Source organism: Eleutherodactylus coqui, chromosome 8, assembly GCF_035609145.1.
Source record: "Eleutherodactylus coqui strain aEleCoq1 chromosome 8, aEleCoq1.hap1, whole genome shotgun sequence".
Lineage (NCBI taxonomy): Eukaryota > Metazoa > Chordata > Amphibia > Anura > Eleutherodactylidae > Eleutherodactylus > Eleutherodactylus coqui.
Genome location: NC_089844.1, coordinates 70334480 through 70356807, shown reverse-complemented (window position 1 = coordinate 70356807; position 22328 = coordinate 70334480).

Genomic DNA, 22328 nt, shown 5'->3' with positions numbered 1-22328 from the left:
GAACTGGTTCTCGTTGCGATGTTGTATTGACGTTTGAGTGCTGGATTTTCCCTCAGGGCGTCAACATTCAATGAAGGTTGTGATTTGGTCTTATGGGGCGGACAGAGTGGAACTGCTATTTCAGCAACAAGCAAACGGTGGTCTGTGTTTGCTGGAGCTTCTGCCCCGCGGTATACTCAACACGATTTGACAGAATTGCGATGACGAATGAGTATATGGTCCAGCTCCCTTTTTGTATGTCCATCATTGGATATCCAGGTAAACCTATGAATGCTACGTCTCTGGAACCAGAACCCAGTCACTGCGAGGCCCATTGAGGCACAGAATGACAGCATCCGGTGTGAATTGTCATTGGTTGGGCCTTCGCCAAAGGGTCCAACGATGTCTTCGTAGCCAGGAGTCCGGGGACATAGATTAAATAGCTTCCTATGAAATTGGCCCAAGAGTTTGTCTAAAATACAGACATTATATAGTGAATCCCATAAGGTACAGGGACGTATGTACAGTGAATGGTAACAATCAATGTACATGTTTGTAGAATATGCTGGTGCTATATCAGCAATGATGAACAACAATACTACAACTTGCATTTATCACTCTACCTGTTAATTAAAAGCATGAGTGCCTGAAATGCTATTCTGCATGGTCCCTAAGCATTAGGATGGGCACTACGTGGCTGCCACTGTTATTGGGGGACTGTGAGACTGTATGAGTTTAATACCTTACTTCTTATAATAGAAGCAACGGCTACTGATACGCCCATTTGTTGCACTGGTGAAAAGTGACAAGACCTGTGACGTCTTCTGCCCCAGGGAAATCCCACATACTGGTTACATGTCCTAGCAATAGAGCCAAAAGGACTGGTTATAGTATGATGATGTTCAGAGTGTCACATTGGCTGCAGTGGTCATGTGGTTAACCAACCATGTCTCTGCTGCAGCCAATGTAAACAAAGACAGTCAGCAGTAATGAGAACAGCAGGTTAATGGAGAAGTGAGTATTATGGTAATTTTATTCTCTTGTGATTATTTCATTTTCTCCCTTTATTCCTCCTTTTTCGGACAACCTCTTTGAAGTGCAATTCGGGCAAAACCGTTCGTGTGTTGTGCCTAATACAGACCACTAGTTGGTACTCTTTGAATCCTTGTGCCATGTACCACCTCTTCAGTCCCTGCATTAGGCATAACACAATGCATTAGTCTGATTTCTCTTTTAACCCCTTGAGTGGCACACCAGGAAATTCTCCGGGAGGAGCTCCACTGCCGATAGTGATATAGCCCAGAAGATTTCCGGGCTATGTTTCACTATGGGAGCTGCAGAGTACATTGCCATAAGCTGTGGCAGTGTGCTCTGCCTGCACAGACCCACACAGAACAGTGCAGGACTGTGAAAAACAGAAGAAGGAAGATCTGCTGGCAATCTCCCACTTCTATTTTCAAAGTCCTCCACTGCTTTGTTTACAGGTTGCCAAAGAGACCATTGGCTTGTCAGAAGCCAGACGATGGTCTCTGTGGCAGGGAGAGCTGGTGCTTGGCTGTCAAAGGATAGCCTGGTACCAAGCTCTACACAGCAGAGAATGGAGAAAACCTCCGATCTCTGCTGTTTTAACCCTTTACATGCCGCGACCTATGCGACTGCAGCATGTAAATGGTTGTCACCACCTGACCCCCGGAATGGGAACCGGGGGTCCTGATGGGCCTCTGTGGAAGTCCCCTAAAGGGACAAAAAAATTTTAAAAAAGTAAAAAAAATTATTAAAAAAATAAAAATGAAAACACTTGTCTCCCTTTACTTTGTAAAAAATTTAAAACAAAATTACACATGTGGTATCCCTGCATTGAAATGACCCAGAGAAGAAAGCTAGTACATTATTGAACCCCTTAATGACACGGCCCCTTTTTTTCTTTTTTCCCCTCCCCCCCCCAGTTAAAAAATCATAACCCTATTTATTCATTGACGTCGCTGTATGAGGGCTTGTTTTTTGCGGGGCGAGTTGTATTTTTCAATGGTACTATTTAAAGTACCATATAATGTACTGAAAAACTTTTACAAAATTCTTAGTGGAGTTAAATGCAAAAAAAAGGACATTCCGCCATTTTTCAGTGCGTCTTGTTTCTATGGCGCACAAACTGCAACGAAAATGACATGATAACTTTATTCTATTGGTCAGTACGATTACTACGATACCAAACTTGTTGAGTTTTGTTTTGCTGTACTACTTTTTTTTCAAAGACATTTAATTTTTTTAAATTATTTTCTCCCGACATCTTCTGCACGCACTTTTTTATTTTTCCGTCGACGTACTTGAGCGAGGGCTCATTTTTTGCGAGATGTCCTGTAGTTTACGTAATTACTAATTTGGAATACATACGGCTTTTTGATCGCTTTTTATTGCATTTTTTATGGGAGACAGGGTGACTGAAAAAGTGCATTTGTTGCGTTCTTTTTCGGACTACGTTCACCGTGCGGGTTAAATACTGCACTACTTTGATAGATCGGACTTTTATGGATGCAGCGATACTAAATATGTATTTTTCTTTTATAATTTAGATTTTTTTATTATAGATATGGCAAAAGGAGGGTGATTTAAACTTTTATAACTTTTTTTTAAGGTGGCTTCACACGAGCGTGTTTTTGTGCATGCATACGCACACACGAAAACACGCTTCTATTTGAAACAATGCATTCCCTATAGTATGTTCACATGTCCGTGCTTTACAGGCGTGTGCCTGCAAAGATAGGACATGCGTGCACCATAGGGAATGCACAAACTGTTCTCAATGGAGCCACGGCTGCTGACGGCGGCTCCATTGAAAACAATGGTCTGCTGGCACCCCTGCATTCTTTTTCAGGGAAGGGCTTTACATATAAGCTCTTCCCTGAAAAAAAAAACATTTTTGTGTAAAAAAAAATGCAGGCATTCTCTTCAATGGAGCCGCTGTTGCTGCCAGCACCACTGAACAGTTTTTCAGGGAAGGGCTTTATATATAAGCTCTTCCCTGAAAAAGAAAAATTTTAGTGTAAAAAAATATATATACATACTTACCTGTCCGCCGCTGCCGTGTCCCCCGCGGGGATGAAGAACACATCTTCGTATGCAGCAGATGTTTCCTTCATCCCCACTAATTAAAAGAATTCCCTGCTGCTACATCTTCCACATCTGTGACAGATGCAGCAGAGGAATTCTTCAATTCTCTACCGCAGCTGTCACACATGTCAGCTGCGGTAGAGGATTCTGCTGCTAGCAATTGATTTCAGCGAAGGGCTTTAAATATAAGTAAAATCAAGTAAAAGTGGTTTAAAAAAAAAATAGATACTCACCTTGCTTCAGCTGCCGGGGCTCAGCCGCATCTTCTCCTGCTGTCCCAAGCACTGTGGTGCTGATCTATCAGCAGGGATTTAAAAAAGGAGCTGAATGTGATTGGCTGAGCACCTCAGCCAATCACATTCAGCTCTTTCAGCAGGCGGAGATTTTAAGAGCTAGACTGAAGTTTCAACGGCAATTCAGTCCAGCCTCAGCCAGACTAAAATAGCCATGACAATTAGCCTCAGGTGCGGTTAAGCATGTCTCACCTAATACCACACCCACCAGGGCCAGAAGATGGAGAACCATATGCAAAACCTGCACCAGACTATCAGCATGGCAGCAATCCCAGAACCGCTGCAACAGAAAGGGCTGCATAGAAAGTGCTGAAACTCCTTTGGCACTGCATAGATGACACCCAGCATTCTATAGACTCTGCCATTAATGAAAATGACCCTTTTAATTACGATATTGTGTCAGATTTCCATTAGTAGAATATTCTGAGAGCTGCCAAAGGGATCTGGATACCACATTGAGCTCTTTCATTCTAGAAATCAATGTTGGCCAAGTATCACAGGCATCACCACTGCCGTCTCCTCACATATATCTATTCACCGAACATCATTTCAATGAGTAAATGTAAAATTTTGTTAAAAACAAAAACTGACAGCTCTACATGCAGTATTATGATAAACATATATTACACGTGTAAAATGTTACATGTTCATGCGGTGTTTGCATTTTGAAGCACTGTATTATGCTCTAGCAAAAATGATCAGGTCAATATTAGAATTTTCATGCTGTCGGAGAAGCACAGTCAATAAGTAAGACATGACATTAGGGCCGCTCAATGCATTTCATAAGAATAAGGTATTTGTTTCGCTGTCTGGAAATCAATGAGGTAATCAAAGTGAATGTTTTCTAATGAAACTACCTTTTGATCTGGCTGCTTGGCAGAGTATAGGAGTCGGAAAATCATGTCTTGACTTTAAATGACCTCTTCTTTCTGACCTACTCATCCTTATTATGCGATAGCTCTTTATTTATTCATTATGCCACCAATGTTGGATACAGCATAGTCTATGGAGGCTATATTAAATGATATTAGGAGGTGCTCTTTTGTACAGCTGTTTTATGCATCCATGTTATACAGATGTGTAATAAGGCCCTTGTAGACTACTTTGTGCCCATATTCAACCACTGAGTGCCTTTTAATAAATACACTGCCATGCCAAAAGTCATGGGATAGCAGTATGTAAATTCATTAGGATGGCGTTACCTCAGGTGACGGCTTGGGAGCGCCCACACCTGTATACGTTGTGAGGTGTTATCTTGTGAGTCAGGTTGAAGATTGTTCTGGCATGCTGATGGCAAGGCGACGTGAATTATTGGAGTTCGAACAAGACATGACAGTGGGTGCCAGACAGCTGGAATATTCTATTTCCGGAGTTGTGGGGGCATTTAACATTCCTCAATCCAAAGGGTCATGTGTGTACAGGGAATATGTAATTAAAGGCATTACTACCCACAGTGGACAGTGGAGTGGCCACCGATGGGTGATTAATAATCACAACTGGTGGCATCTGAATTGTCCACAGGAATAGACAAGTGGCAGAAATCACATCCACATTCAGCGCAGGAGGCCGCAAACACTTATTTCAGAAGTCAGTGCAGCATACTTTAGCTTCCATAACACCATGACATCAGCATTAGACACAGCGCCTCACCTGTTGGTGGGGTTGCTAAATGGAGCCAAGAGGTCTGGCAACATGTGACATGCCTTGATGAGTCATGATTAGAGATGAGCGTACTCGGAAAAGCACTACTCGCTCGAGTAATTTGCTTTATCCGAGTATCGCTGTGGTCGGGTCTGAAGATTCGGGTGACGGCACGGAGCGGGGAGCTGCAGGGGAGAGCGGGGAGGAACGGAGGTAAGATCTTTCTCTCCCTCTCTCCCGCCCGCTCTCCCCTGCTCCCCGCTGCGACTCACCTGTCAGCCGCAGCGGCACCCGAATCTTCAGGGACGAGCACAGCGATACTCGGATAAAGCACATTACTCGAGCGAGTAGTGCTTTTCCAAGTATGCTCGCTCATCTCTAGTCATGATATCAATTGTTTCATAGAATGGTAGAGTTGGAAGGGATCCCCAGGGTAATCTGGTCCAACCCCCTGATCAGTGCAGGATTCACTAAATCATCCCAGACAGATATTTGTTCAGCCTTTGTTTGAACACTTCCATTGAAGGAGAACTCACCACCTCCCATGGTAACCTGTTCCACTCATTGATCACCCTCACTGTCAGAAAGGTTTTTCTAATCTGTGTCTCCTCCCTTTCAGTTTCATCCCATTGCTTCTAGTCTTTCTTTGTACAAATGAGAATAGGGCTGATCCCTCTGCACTGTGACAGCCCTTCAGATATTTGTAGACAGCTATTAAGTCTCCTCTCGGCCTTCTTTTTTCAGGCTATTCGCAGGATTTGTGTGTGGCGATGTGGACCTCAGATGTCAATAAAGCATTGTGCAGGCTGGTGGAGGCTCCATACTAGCGTGGAGTGGTTTCTCATGACATGGGCTGGATTAATTGGTCCATCTAAGCACATCATTGACCAATGTCCGCTACATTTCACTGCTTGGTGACCACAGAAAGCATGCGACCCATATTCCTTAATGTCGCAACACACTAGTGAGTTTTTTCATGCATGGAATATTCTGATCCATTTTATCCAAGTCATTCAAGTCAACAGGTATAGAATTAAAACGGACAGCACTTAGATGCCATTCGCATGCAGTTCATGTGCTTTCCATTTTTTTTTAAATGCTGAAAAAAAGAATTGCGCTTGTTTAGTTTTTTTTGTCGCCATCAAAAACTAATGGCACACTGAAGATAATGTGCACGTAGCCTTAGGCACACTTTCGCTTTTTATTGGCTGTGTGTAATCGCTTTAAAAGATGGACTACATGTAGACAGCATATGGACCCTTATTATTCTATGTAGTAACACACACTACTTAGTTTTTTCACATTGATACAAGCTACATGCTAAAAACTCCTCGCATGCACTATTCTGGATGAGACCATTAAAGTCAGTGGAAATAGAGAAAAAACAGATAGCACTTAGATGCCATTCATGTGCAATCCGTTTTTCTTGAAAGATGCAGAAAAAAATAGGTGTTTCAGAAGAAAACAAACATGGGGACAATAGGTAATCCTGTCCGGGGTTCATGCTTCCCGTGGTTGAGGCAACATGAACCAAATGATAAAAAAGTTAGAAATGAGTCCATAAGGTGTGTGAAGTCTGCACATCCTTCATTTATTTCGGATTCTTACCTGGGCACCAGCTATTGTGTATTCCCATGTTTTACATTATTACAAGAGATCTTGTGTAGCAGTAGTGTACATCAGTTATGCATGCAGGCGGAGGCATTACCTCTAAGGATAGTATAAATGTCACAGTCAGCATGGACCCAAGTGGTCCCTAATACCAAGAGCTGATGAGGCACAGATGATATTTCCAAAGGATAGCACCAGAATCAATATACAGAGGTCTAGTCATACAAATGTGAGGTCAGGGCTGGCAAAGTTCATACGACATGATAAGACAGATACAGGTCAGGGGTGGCAGTGATCAAAAGGAAAAGCCAGGAAACAGTCTGGGTCAAATCTGAATCAGCAATCAACAAACACCTTCTTAAAGAGTTTGATTCTTTCATACACTCGGGTCATTCTCTTCTACCTTCCTGCATAGTATTAGAGCATATCCCACATCATCTAACTTTGAGATTAGAATAATAGCGCTTTCATGTTAAGTATTTTTTAGATCATTGGTTCTAATAGTTGCTAAAAAATTCTCAGGTAGGTAGCTTGGGCAACCAAAGACATTAGTATAAACCAATTCTAAAGTTTATTCCTCATTTTAAGATATTGGTTGATTCATGGGCCCATTTGGGACCTTCGCTGATCTCTAAAATAAAGGGACCACAACATTAGTAAAGCATAGTGCCACTTGTGGCCTGGTACTGCAACTGAGCCACTTTAATAGGGTTATTTCATAGTTTTCTCTACAGCGCTTGATTTGTGTTACATCTGCTCAGGCCTGTCGGCTCTACAGATGGCAAAAACCTAAGGAGCAAGACATTGCAACAGACTGAGCAAAGAGTACACAGGAAGACTAGAACTAGACATAGCAGATAAACACTGATGATGGATAATAACTGAAATTAACACTACAAGGTACTCTTTAAACTGCCCTGACTGGACCCATGACTAAGTAGAACATCCGCCCTGAAAAGGGTGATCCCGCTGCTGGAAAGAAGCAAGGTCCAAGTCAGAGAGAAACAAGGACACCTGACCATAGATCACTGAGCACTAAACAGTGAGCACAACACACTGAACATGGAGTGCAGAAGACTGACCAGTATATAAAGATTATTACCAGCATTCCCAGAAACAAAGAACTGTTTTAAGAACACCTCCAGAGAAGCTGATAGGCTGTCTGGGCTGTCTATTAGAGATGAGCGAGCATACTCGCTAAGGACAATTACTCGATCGAGCATTGTCCTTAGCGAGTATCTCCCCGCTCATAAGAAAACGTCCGGCTGCCGGCACGGGTGACAGGTGAGTTGCGGCCATGAGCAGGGGGGAGCGGGGGGAAGAGAGGGAGACAGAGATCTCCCCTCCGTTCCTCCCCGCTCTCCCCCGCCGCTCCCTGCCCACCGCCAGCAGCCGAACCTTTGCTCCCGAGCGGGCAGGTACTCGCTAAGGGCAATGCTCGATCGAGCAATTGCCCTTAGCAAGTATGCTCGCTCATCTCTACTGTCTATCCTTAGCCAGCCTATCATTAATATTATAGATCGGGAGATGTTTCTCCCACAATCTCAATCACTGAATGACACTGCATTGGTGCCACTAGATGCATTACGTGGTCCAACACTGATGTCATGCCGGACATGTGCCTATACCCAGAAGCACCATGACAGTCTGGAGAACACTGGAATATTCTGCAAGACGCTGTGGGATATTCTGTCATGTGGGAAAATCCGCACCAATATCTAAATGCGGATTATTTTGCAGATTTGAAAATTGTTAATTCTGCCAGCTATTTCACATCAAAATCCACATTTCAATATGTAGATTTTGACAGTGGAATATTCCACAGTGTATTGTGGAGTATTCTGGTGTGCGTGAAGTGCCCTTCTATTATAAAGCCATGTTTCACCTTCAATACAGTTATTTTACACTAGATAGTACTTACCAGTACAAGATCTGGATACCGTGGCTTTATAACATAGAAATGCCATGCAGATGTTGTCCTGGTTGGGTCTGAAGACATGGTCCCACTGTGCCGCCAAACCGAGCTGAGGTTAGGATGTGCAGTTATGTTCTTAATATAAAGGCTTGGCAGATTAATAGGCATGGTGCTAATTACTATTACATAAAATGCAAGAATACTATTCAGAAAAATGGCTGAAGTATAAAATGATACCTTTATGTCGTACATTTTTATTTTAAGGGCATATTAACAATAAAGCAGATGCTTCTCCGGTTCTTGTATTATTATTAGCTGTACTTGATTGTACTGTAGATTAAGTATTTGATGTCTCCCATTCAATATGGTAATCCTTGACTCTATGAACCTCATCTGAAATAGAATAAGCCATCAACTTCAAGCGTCAAATCAAAATAGGTAATTCAAGAGCAAATTTATTAATAATGGTAATTTAATACAGCAATTGACTTGTATTTGCCATTTATCGAATGCTAATTATTTCCCCTTTGACAAGTTGACGATTTCTTAATTACTTGAGGGCAATGGAGAGTTTTGTGGTGTAGGTGATAAACATTACGACAGTAATGATTTTTTGTCACATTTGTAATTTAATTGTGTAACACTCATGGTCTTCATTCCTAGTGTTCCCGTAGGAGGAGGCATCACCTACGCTACCCATCAATATTGTTGTATGTAGGGCATACAACTTCTCTGTAGTTTTTTCTACTAAAAGTCTTCATGTGGATACATATCTAATCATAATGATTAATAACCATGATAAAAATATTTAACATGTGTTAAGTTACTTTTTTTTAAAGTGCAGTGGTGTCCGGAACCTTAGAATGTCATTCCAGCCATGGTAAATAACTTTGTTTTCCAACGGTTTTGATGTGTCTTGCCATTTGGTGGGGGCTCCACTGGGCATGAGAATAAAAGGGCTGAGGACCTCTTGGATATTTTCTGGAAGCAGGGCTAGTGCTGTACAAGCTGGAGCTGTGGTGCCGCAGTGCTCCACACTGGGCTGCACCCCATTTATTCTAGCATTCCATTGGGGTCTGACCATAGCGGTCCGCCGGCAAGTGAATACATATTCTAGCATAAGGCCATCAGTTAAAGGTGAGTTATTTCCCTTACATAGTTTTGGGATCCCCATGCCTAAAACTATGTAAAAGAAATATACTTACGGCAGCACCCAACCATCATTTTGGCAGTCCAGATAATGTCAAATAAAATTGTCATGTGGGCTTTAGAAGCCTGAAGGTAGCTTTACGAGACATCACCGATGACATACCAGCTGGACTCCTATTGGCTGCAGCGGTCACTTGGGTAAGTAACCCATGTGAACACAGCTGCTTGATGTAAACAGAGCACTGGAGCGGCGACCAACGGTGGCGGGGAAGCAGAATGCAGCAGGAGGTTTTCATTTTATCACACACCTCGTTTTTCCCACTGCCATCAATGATTGATAAGTCAAAAAAACTCTTTAAGGCCTTATGCACAAAACTAAGCATGTTTGGCCCCTTACGTATTTTTCTCTACACTTAATGCTTCTAAGGCTAGGTGAACACATGAGTTAAAAAAAAAGATACAGGTTACCTCTGAAAAAATCTGGACCCTTTTGTTATACATGGGCAGTTCTACGTGAAATCTGTTTTTTTTTCTGTTTGTTGTTTTGTTTTTTTTTTACTTCCATGTGCCAGTCATTTTTGACATCCACAAAAAATATAAATGAGCTCCGAGTCACAGGGGCAGACCACTCTGGCCTCTCACCACCCTCAGCATGAAGACTGACAGCTGTCTTCCTGCTTCTGTATACGGAGAGAGGCTGAAGGCGGAGAGAGGTTGTAGAAGCCCGCCTTTGTGACTCGGAACTCGGCTCCGAGTCAAACTTCAAGTATGTTTTTTTCTGAAATGAAGCAGTCTTTCAGAATAAGACATACATGGGGCAAAAGGCGTCCCTGTGCCAGGTTCATGCTGCCCATCGTATGGGCACCATAAGCCTCATGACAGAATCCCTTTAAGCAGCACCCAATAGGAGTCATTAAAAAAAATATGGGCTGTTTAAAAACTGTTCAAATTAATTTGGTTTCTCATAAATGCCCAGCATGCACTTGAATATAAGGGAATACGACTGTATATTATTCTCACGTGCTGACTTCAATGCAGTCATTGTCAGACATGTCGGGCACAGAATTGTTTTCCTGTTTACTAACTTTCAAAGTAAAAAGGTTTCTTAACAAGTTGGAACATATTTTGCTTCAAATGTAACGACATGTTACTAAGTACCCAGTGGATTTACTTCATTTCAATAGCTGTTGTTTCTCAAAAAAAGGTTGAAACAATTTGGGTCCTTTCCTTTTCAATCTAAAAATAATGGAACATTAGTTGGCAACAATGCGGAACTTACAGGAACCACTCAGAACATTGCCATGTTACCGGAAAACCAGTCTGGTCTTTTGTATGCATTCCACTTCTCTCAGATAAGACAGGGAGACGACAAAACACAATACAGAACATAGACGACACAGATAAGAATGATAGAAAATGTTGGGTTATGGGTTTTCATTTTTGATCTGCAGCAGGGGATGACTTAATACATAAAAAAACAAATGTATGCCAATGTCTGAATTTAAAGTGGAGAAGGAGAATCCCTATACAGTTCAATGGGTGAGGTCAGTACCAGTTGTCTCCATTATTCATCATTTGGAATGCAACAGGTATCCTGCTGAGACGATCCTCCTCAGCTCCATAGATCCTTAGGGCTCAGTCAGATGAGCGTTTTTTTTGCGTGCCTATGTGAGCAAAAAAATGCGCTCCATGGATGTGCAAAATGCGCGTGACCGAAGCTCTGTACTTTTTTTTACATGTGCCCAAAATACTGTGTGCAGGCCTTCAACGGGCAAAGTTTCAGATGCCAGTTCACTGGAGCAGCTGTGCTTGTAGAAGCGCAGCTGCTCCACCAAGGTCCCCTCATTACTGAACACTGTGACAGCACTGTCTGTGTTCAGTGATGATGGGACTCCCCATGGGCACGAAAGAATCCCCAGCTACAGCTGTCACAGCTGTGGCACAGGACCGCGATGCTATCCCATTGCTTTCAATGCGACCGGTGCTGTCTCTGATTGGTCACAGTGCTCAGCCAATCAGAGGCAGGGCTTTCTGGAGGTGGGGATTTTTCAATCCCTGGCCACCAGAATATAGATGAAGACTGACAGAGACCGGGAGAAGAGCCGGACAGCGCTTCTAGGTAAGTTAAGTTTTTTTTTTTCCTACAGATAGGGATGATTTACAGGGTAGGGCTTATATTTCAAGCCCCCACCCGAAAATCATCGCTGCAGGTGTTGCCTTCATCCCATAGCTTTCAATGGGTTGGCAGTAGCGCCGGCCCCATTGAAAGCAATGGGATACCATCGAAGACCTCTGTGACAGCTGTGGCAGGGGATTCTTTCGTCCCCACTGCAGACCCCCCATCACTGAACACTGTGACAGTCCCCTCATTACTGAAGGCCTCATGTCCTTGGCAGTTCGGGTTCCGTGGCCGGGAGCCCCGCTGTGGGATACCACCCTGCCCACGGCATGAATTCATTACTTACTAGTCCGGATCCTCTGCTAGCCATGCGATTCGTCCATCGTCTCTTCCGTGCATGTGGGCAGGCGTGCCGGCATGTGAGCGGGTCCGCCGGCCACAAATGCGCAGTAGAGATTTTTTTTTAAAATCTCCTGCTTTCCTGAGGGATCCGCAGCACACCCGGAGTAATAGTTCCGGGTGTGCCACAGATCGCGCGGCTTCCATTGACTTCAATGGAAGCCGTTCCTGCGGGATGCGTCACAAAATGGAGCATGCTGCATTTTGTTTTCCAGACCGGAAGGTCGGCAAAACAAATCCGCATGCTTTAATTAATTTGTGGGTGGACATTATTTTCTAAAAGCGGCTTGAACACCGGATCATACGTGCAGGTGCCCCACGTTGATTCTGGAATTCAAACCTGTCCGTGGACATGAGACCGAATACTGTGACAGTGCTGTCACAGTGTTCAGTGATGAGGGGACTCCCCGCGGGGCTTAACAAACATCTCACGATGTCTTTACACGCAGCACAGACCTTACTGGCGTGCATTATAGGTACTGTGGGGTAATTAGCTTGGTAGCGTGCGGGTTTCGCGATATGCAGAGACGGAACACCAGCGGATGCAGTCCAAAGCAGACGTGACCTGCGTCTTTATTTTCTATATCAGCAACATAAACAGTCCAACCTTAAAGGGGTTGTCTCGCGAAAGCAAGTGGGGTTAAGCACTTCTGTATGGCCATATTAATGCACTTTGTAATATACATCGTGCATTAAATATTGTCCATACAGAAGTTATTCACTTACCTTCCCTGCGCTGGCGTCCCCGTCTCCATGGCTCCGTCTAACTTCAGCGTCTAATCGCCCGATTAGACGCGCTTGCGCAGAAGGGTCTTCTGCCTTCGGCTCGGCAGCAGCGGCGTTCTGGCTCCGCCCCCTTCTACGCGTCATTGCGTAGCTCCGCTCCATGACGTGTGCCGATTCCAGCCTCCTGATTGGCTGGAATCGGCACACGTGACGGGGCGGAGCTACGCGATGACGCGTACAAGGGGCGGAGCCAGAACGCCGCTGCTGCCGAGCCGAAGGCAGAAGACCCTTCTGTGCAAGCGCGTCTAATCGGGCGATTAGACGCTGAAGTTAGACGGAGCCATGGAGAAGGGGACGCCAGCGCAGGGAAGGTAAGTGTATAACTTCTGTATGGCTCATATTTAATGCACGATGTATATTACAAAGTGCATTAATATGGCCATACAGAAGTGCTGAACCCCACTTGCTTTCGCGAGACAACCCCTTTAACTTCAGGCAAAAACGGCAACATAGAAGTCCAAGCCTTAGCTTCAGGCAAACAAATAGCAGTCCACAATCTTGCTGTCAGGCCGTCCTGGCCTGATCAGGTCGCACTTAGCAGGTGCAGTGTACCGCAGGGCTTCTCTCTCCAGCCGGTCACATGGGCTGCCAGGGTCCAGCAGCCATCTTAGCTTCCCTGTGTCCGTGCACGTGCTATTTATGTGCACACTTTGTTTGGCTCAGCCTCAGTACCTGGGCTGATTGGCCTCGCCCACACCCTGGAGTGGAGGAGGTGGAATGGATAGCCCCATTACCAACCTGCCATCCATTCCAAAAAAACCAGGCCCGGATATTTTAAAGAACTGATCTCCAGCAACTGCTTGCTGGAGACCACATTACACTCCTGGTTTCCTACGTCTCCAATAGCGGGACGTGACCTTCCTCCAGTCCCCTTATGCATAATACCAGAACCGAGGGGCGACATAGCGACCATCCACTACTACACCCCTCAGTACCTCACAGTACGCATGTCCTATCTTTTGCAGGTGCGAGTATTTACGCCTCTAAAAAACAGACATGTGAACACTTCATAGAAACCAATAGTTCTAATAGATGCAAACTTTTTTTTTTTGCGCACATAGGCAAGCAAACAAAATTGCTCGTCTGACTGCAGCCTTAGGATGTAAAGACATTAGCATCTCTTCAGCATGCGTTATTTCATCTGAACATATATAAAAGATGCTTGACAAAGGCATGCGTTAGCTGAAGTTGCATCTTCTATATATGTTTGGGATATGAAATAAAGTATGATGAAGAGATGCCGATGTCTTTGCATTCTAAAGAGAATTCCTGTCAATACTGTTGTATTACGGCATATGGATATCATAAAGGGGGGTTCCCTGCTACAAATCAGAGCAGAGTGCTGATACCAAGTAGCGGCTATCTCCCTCTGGCAGACTAGGTCCCACCTTGTATTACAACCATGGTAATTTACATTTAAGGGGTTGTCCGAGTTAAGGGAAACTCTAGAACCAGGTCCCCATGGTAGACAACAACAAGTGAGCAGTTCCTCACCTAACCCCACTTCTGTTTGTCCTCTGCCACCCACTCAAATCGCTGTTTACAGGCAGCTGTGAGTCCCGTAAACCTGCTGTAGCAGCCAATGACAGCACTCAACTATAATCACTGAGTGCTGTCATTGGCTACTGCAACTTGTTTGTCGATGGGCTCAACTTGCCAAGTATCATAACAGGGAGACTAAAGCCGGCTGTGGAGGATGAACAAGGACCAACTAACAGGCGTTTCCCTTAACTCATACAACCCCTTTAAAGTAAATTGCCACTACTGTACTTCCAATGGCTGGAAATACAGTAGTGCAAAAGTTTTAGACAGCTGTGGAAAGAATGCTGTAAAGTAAGAATGCTTTCAAAAATAGAAGTGCCAATAGCTTATGTTTATCAAATAACAAAATGCTAAGTGAATGATTAAGAGAGAAATCTAAATCAAATCATATTCCGTGTGACCGCCCTTTGCCTTCAAAACACCATCAATTCTTCAAGGTACACTTGCACACAGTTTTTGAAGGAACAGCGCATGGAAAAAGTTACAAATATCTTGGAGAACTAACCCCAGATCTTCTGTGTATGTAGCTTGCTCAAATCCTTCTGTTTCTTCATGTAATTCCAGACAGACTGAATGATGCTGAGATCAGGGCTCTGTGGGGCTGCATCATCACTTTCAGGACTCCTTGTCCTTTTTTACACTGAAGATGGGTCTTAATGACATTGGCTGGATATTTGGGGTCGTTGTCCTGCTGCAGAATAAGGGCGCCCACCCACTGGCGATATTTTTTTCTCTGCAGGGGTCTATGGGACTTGTAATGTTAAAATCGCGATCGCGCAAAATCGCAATTTACCGCGAAATCGCGATTTTGCACGATCGCGATTTTAACATTACAAGTCCCATAGACCCCTGCAGAGAAAAAAATGCTGCGAATTTCACAGGGAAAAAAAATCGCCAGTGGGTGGGCGCCCTAAATTTGGAACCAATCCGACTCCTCCTTTTTTTCTTTTTTAAATCTTACTTTGCAGCATTGTTTCCATACATGTCTTAACAGTTTGCACAGAACTGTAATACTAAATTTCACTTGCAGCAGCTACTGTAAAGGAAATAAGCAGCAGATGGCAACTTTTTGCTGGGGTCTTGGGAGCTAAATTCGTAGTGATCAGTTGATTGCTGCAGCAATTCTCATATAAAAAGGGTTGTATGTGATAAAGATAACTCCTTTCCGAGTATTCCTTATAAAAAGTTCCTAGAAATACAAGCTTATCTCTTGTCTTGTTATATGAAGCGTTATAATAATTTACTGAACTGTTTTGAGCCATCCTGTTCTCCTTAAAGGAATATTCCGGAGACTGAGCAAAATTTCCGTTTTCACTTATTCCAAACGCCCATCATAATCCTCTAATACCTTTTTTGCTGACCTGCACCACCGCTGCTTTCCAGAAAGTTTCAGATTATCACATTGTTATTCAAAATGACCCCCAGGGAGTGCAAAAACGACATCTCCCACAATGCCCCACTGCCAGTTACTGATGAGCATGCATTCACAGCTATGCAAACTGTGTCATCATTATAGAATGTGAAGGCACTGAGCATGCCTGACCAATAAAACAGCGGAGCCTACAGGTCATAACCACTGGATACCAATGGAGAACTAAGCAGGCGGACCACAAGTAAAGCTATATCTCTGCAGATCTGTAAAACAAGTTATATTATATTGCAGAGTTACATGTTATCACCTTATAAAGCATAACACATTCACTTTGGATTACTGGAATACCCCTTTAAGAGTAAAAGATGTTGGATAGAAACCACTAATGGCAGCCATTACTGTCCAAATATTGGTTTTCCAGGTTCTCACAAACCCTAAATAAATCTGCAATGTTATATGGAATTCGACTAGGTGGATATTACCATGTTTGAAGCCATGTTAATCCATGGACAGAACATGGCCCCATTATTGGCTCATGAGACTATGCACACTGATGCATGGACTGATGGACTGATGGTCTGCGTCTAAAAAATTCATGGCATGTCTTATTCCTGTCCATTTCATGGATGAGAAATAAAACATGCCAATGCACTGTGTCCATGCAAATCTGACAGCACACGGACTGGTGTAAGGTGTGCTGCCCAACACAAGTTGCGTCCAGGATTCTCGGGTGCAACTTGTACTCACAGCTAGTGTGTTGGAGGTCTTACTCTACTGTGTCTTACTTAACCGGTGAGTGGATTGAGAAAAATAACACAGTATGTTAGGCTGGAAGGAGACAATGTCCAGCTAGTTTAGCCTGTTTCCCCCCCCCCCCCCTCCCCTTGTTGATCCAGAGGAAGGCAAAAAAAAACAATGAGGCAGAAGCCAATTTAGCCCATTTGGGGGAAAATATCCCTTCCCGACTCCATAATGGCAGTCAGAATAATCCCTGGATCAACGTTTTGATAGTTCCTACCTGACTTCAAGACCTGGATCAACAACCCCGCTGGTTATTTAATATCTATATCCTGTAATAGCATAGCACTCTAGAAAGACATCTAATCCCCTCTTAAACTTCTCTATCGATTTTGCCATCACCACGTCCTCAGGCAGAGAGTTCCACAGTTCACTGCTCTTACAGTAAAGAACCCCCTTCTCTGTTGGCGATGGAAGAACCCCATAACAGAAGCATTGTCTTCTGTATTATAAATGGTTTCAGCAGCTGAAATCCAGTGCATGCAGTGGAAGCAACCACTGCAGGAAAAATCTAGTATTACTTTGCCCCCAGGGTAAGAGCTGTACATGCAAGTCTTTCCTATGGCGTTTAAAGGGTTATTCTCAACACAGAAAGTGATGGTATATACCACTTCTGGTGCTGAGGGTTCGATTCCCAGTACCCCATAGTGCAGTCCTTTCAATCTTAGAATCAACGGAGATCCTTGCAATGGGAGCTCCACTGATCACAAAGTGATAACGTCCCCCAGCATTATGCCATTACTTTTTATGATGGGAATACCCATATAATATATCCTTATGATGAACATCCCTTTACCTATAGCATGTTGGCCTTACAAAGGACAGCAAGACACTGCTGACAGGTCTGTTTTAAAATCTAAACTGATATAATGCAAGCGAGCTTTGATTTCTTTAGATATGGCGCTTAATAACACAAGAAACGATGTTCTCAAACACTAAGCAACATCTAAGTGTTTCAGCACTTTGATTCAAGGATGAAAGCCTTGAGTTATTTTTCATCGTCAAGAACAATGACTTCCAGATACTAATCTGCGAGCTGGGACTGCTTGATGTATAGCCCCATACTAACACCACATGTGCACCTCTAGTTTATAGTTGGAGATTATTTAATAACCAAAAGTGATGTTACAGGGGCTGTCCGGTCCTTGTATAAAAAAGGAGTTACAGATATTATAAATTAAAACAAGGCACTACTCACTTCTTCAATCCTCCGCCCATGCTAGAGTTGCCGATCGTCCAGAAATTCCTGGACAGTCAGTAAAAATAGGGCACTTTTTTTCCAGCGTTCATGAAAAATACTAGATGTGTCCGTGATTTTTTTGAGGCTGGTGGTACTTCAGGCAGGTTATTATGACTGTAATTATCATCATTTTATAGTTCGCAGTAAATGCTGGTAATGAGTTCATATCAGTATCTGACATACAGATATGTATTAACCCTTTCCAATCCAATTTGTATCCTGGTTTTCCTAGGGAGCTTACTCTTTTTCGGCCATTATACAACGGCGCTATCTGCTGGCTAAAGCCAGCACTGCATGAGGTGAAACGTTGGATAGGCTCTGACAGCAGAGAGGCTGGCAATACACAAGAGAACCCCGACAGACATCTTCCAACATCGGAGCTGTAGAGCCTTAAATCATAATGTCTTTAGACATCAGACAGTGGATTGGAAAGGGTTAATAATAATTTTCGGCATTCAACACAGTTTTCCAATATTTCCGTTAATGTGCCCGTGAAACATGTTGTGATTTTTGGATACGTTGCCCAGGAAAACCAAAAAATTCCGGTTGGTAACTCTGGCCAATACAGCACAGTGGCACTGGCGGTCTACAGCTGTCCCTTATTCACAAGCTTCCAGAGATCTGGCACATGACTGCAGCAGCCAATCAGTGGCCTCGGATGTCACGTCCTGTGCTACTAGCATTACCGCTCAATGATGCCAGTAAGCACGACATATGACCGATGAGCCCACTGATTGGCTGCAGTGGTCATGTGCTCATGAAACACATCAATGCTGGCAGATTATGAACAAAGACCAGCGGATGGGGGGGGAGGGGTTATCAGAGCATCTGATTTGGATTCATGGGATTGAAGAGGTGAGTATTGCTCTTTTGTTATTTTATAATATTGGCAGTGCTGGTATAGAGTTCTAAATACAAGAAAATCTACATTCATTAGGAAATCTCGTATATCATAAGTCAGTAAACATACCACGAGCCATGCTTTGTACAAAAATATGTTTAAGGCGGTTCTTTAGTCAAAATTAACTATTATAAATAGTGTTGAATGAACATTTGAAAAGTTTGGTTCAGCCAGTTCGTCGAACTTTGGAAAAAGTTCAGTTCGGTCCTAATTACTTTGGATGCACCTAAAACTTGTGTATAACAGTAAGAGCAGTAAACGTTCTTCCTCTTCTTAATAAATGTATGTGCTATATAAATAAAGGGGATTATTATGAAGAAGCACACACAAGGAGAACACACAAACACCATGCAGATGTTCTCCATGGTCAGGTTTGAACCTAGAATCCCTGTAGTGCAAGGTAACAATGCTAGAGACTAAGCCGAAGAAGCATGGTGGAGGAGGAAGAAGAAGCCCAGTGGTTAGAATTGTTGCGCTGGGGTCCTGGGTTCAGATCTAACCAAGGGCAACATCTGCATGGAGCTTGTATGTTCTTCTTGTGTTTGTCTGAGTTTCGTACCTTTATTTATAGAGTGCATACATTTAGAGGAGGAGAAGAAGAAACAATTTTAGTGGATTGAGCTGAGACAAATCTCCCGAGATTCAGTTTCAAGCTGAACTGAAATTTTAGCATAGTTTGACCCAAAACAGAGTTTTACGGTTTCGGTTCAGTCAACACTACCAATGAACCATATCTATGAACTAAGTGTTTTGGTGCGTTTCTCATATTAAGGATTGGTTTCACACGAGCGAGGAATCGTGCGATTTCCGCACATTTTTCGCCTGCTGTGTTAGTCAGTAATGAAGCAGATTGTGAAACCAATGATTCACAATGGTTTCCTTTCCATACGCAATGTTTTCACTCATGCGATGGTGAGAGGCTAAAAAATCATGGCATGCTCTCTCTTACGGCTCACACCCACTGGCGATACGACTTCCCTGCGATGTGAGAGCGAGTAAAAACGCATGATAATGAAACCAATGATTTCCAATGGTTTCACTCTTATTAGCGATGTTTTCACTCTAACCTCGCAGCGCAAGGAAGAATGTGCAATATCGCCCATTGTTTTCAATAGGGCTGGCAGGAGCGGCGCCAGCCCCATTGAAATCAATAGGAGAAGATCGCAAAACGGGCTAGGAATCCCCCACGAGAGAGAAGAGAGGGGGGGGGGAGCTACAGGGGATCTCTGACATAGCTTCCCATATTGGGAGAGATAGGGGGCGGGGCCAGTGGGTCTCCCCACGAGTAGGAGCGGGGCGTGAGAGAGCGTGGGGCTAGAGGGGTCATTATAGTAATCTCTCTCTAGCCAAGTGAGGGGACGGGGGTAGCGAGGTTAGAGTGAAAAGATCGCTAATGAGAATGAAACCATTGAAAATAATTGGTCTCATAATCATGCATTTTCAATCACTCTTGCATTGCAGGGAAGTCTTCAGACATTCTGATTGAAGGCTGTACAGCTCCGATTTCAGAAGACGTCCGGCAGGGTATTCTTACTGTATATTACTGGCCGCTCTATTGTCAGGGGCCTCTTCAGCATGTCCCATACCGCAGTACTGGCTCTAGCCAGCAGATGGTGCCATTGTATAATGGCAGAAAGAGAAAGCCCCCTAGGAAACCCTGAATCCAAAATTGGATTGCAAATGGTTAAAATGAAAAATTGCCACAAAAAAGAAGTGTGTGTAGAGGCTCCTTCACACTGGCAATCGCGATATCGCCGCGAGACAAAATCACAAGTTTTTTTCCCACGATTTCTGAGCGTTAGCACTGTTTTTTCTCGCAGAAACATCACTGCCACTTGCGATTTTTTCGTGCTTTTTTGAGCATGATTTTGCTGTGATTTTTTTACGCAAAAGTCAATAAGACTTTTTAATGTTAAAAACGCATCACATGAAAATCGCAAGTTCCTGCTTTACGATGCGATAAAAAGGAGGCTCCATAGGGAAACATGGGAGATATAAAATAACACAGAAAGAGAGGACAAGCAGCGAATTTTTTTTCACTCCACATAGCAATGAAAAATCATTGGTTTTATGATTCTGCATTTTCACTCACTCTCACGTCACTCAAAAAATGCGCAATTTTCTTGCACGTGTGAAGGCAGTCTTAGTCCTTAGCATGGAATATGAAGTAATACTTTTTTGAAACCGCCAACACAAAATCAATATTTCTACACAAAATGTATACTTTCTGATATGCCTTGAACGCATTTCATAGTCAGATGGAAAAGACTCAACAATATGTCCTCAAGTACAGAGAAAACTTGGCCCGATATCACACTTCCCAATGTGGGTTTTTCATGGCGATGCATAACATTTTTAATGCAAAATCGCATCTCATCACTTTTGCGAAATTGTGATCCTCAGGCCGTAGCGGTCAGCTGACCTCCGGAGGACGTTTGTGCAGGGTGCTGGAGACCGGGCCATGGAGCCACTCAACTGTGTCCTGTGGCCGAAGACAGGTGAGTATGCCCTCAAAAATCTTTTTTTTGGAATCACACAACCCCTTTAATTTGTCTTTGCCTTTATAGTGCAAACATTCTGCAGCAATGTACAGACATTGTCACCAATCACTGTCTTTAAAGAGGTCCTTCCAAAATATCAAATTATACCCTATCCACGGCTTGCACTATTAATATATCGGATTACACACTCACCCTTCCATGTTCCCCCACCGCTGCCATCTCACTGGATTTCTGGACCCCTTGCTGATTGGTGGGGTCTCACCACTGAGATCCCCACTGATCTCAGGAACCGGTGTTCTGTATGCCTCGTCCTCCACACTGTGGGGTTACTGCGCCCCATGTAGTGAAAAGACTGAATGGAGCGCTGGTTACACAAGCACACCAGTGCTCCTTTCAATTTCAATGGGACTGCAAAGTACCCAAGCAGCTCTAACCGCTCAGGTATTGCAGTGACTCCCACTGCAAAGAATGGAGTACTGGGCACGCATGCTTGGCCGGCGCTCCGTGGAAGCACAGAAGGGTGAGTATGTAAGCTGTAATTTAATACTGCAAGCTGAGCGCAGTTTTACAGAACACTATGTCCCCAGATAACCCTTTCAAAGTGAACTTACTGCAGGTTGACTGGGCTGGAACACCGGCCAACCAATTCACCATACACTGACAGAAATATGCACTTGTCAGTGCCCAGTACCAGAATGAGGTCTCTTTCCCAGGGCGAGAGCGTTGTCACCATGAGAAAATTGCAGCAACATCGTATCTGTATTCTGTTTGATATCACTGCGCTTTCTCATGGCAATATCGCGCTTTTTTGTTGCTACAAAGTCATGTGTTGCTGCAAAGTTGCGCGACTTTGTAGAGCTCTTTTGACGAGATTTTCGAGGTGGGGCTTAAAATTTAAGCCCTACCCCAAAAATAAGCCTTGGCTGCATAAAAAGAAACCCAATACATCACCTAATAGGTGCTGTCTGGCTCCA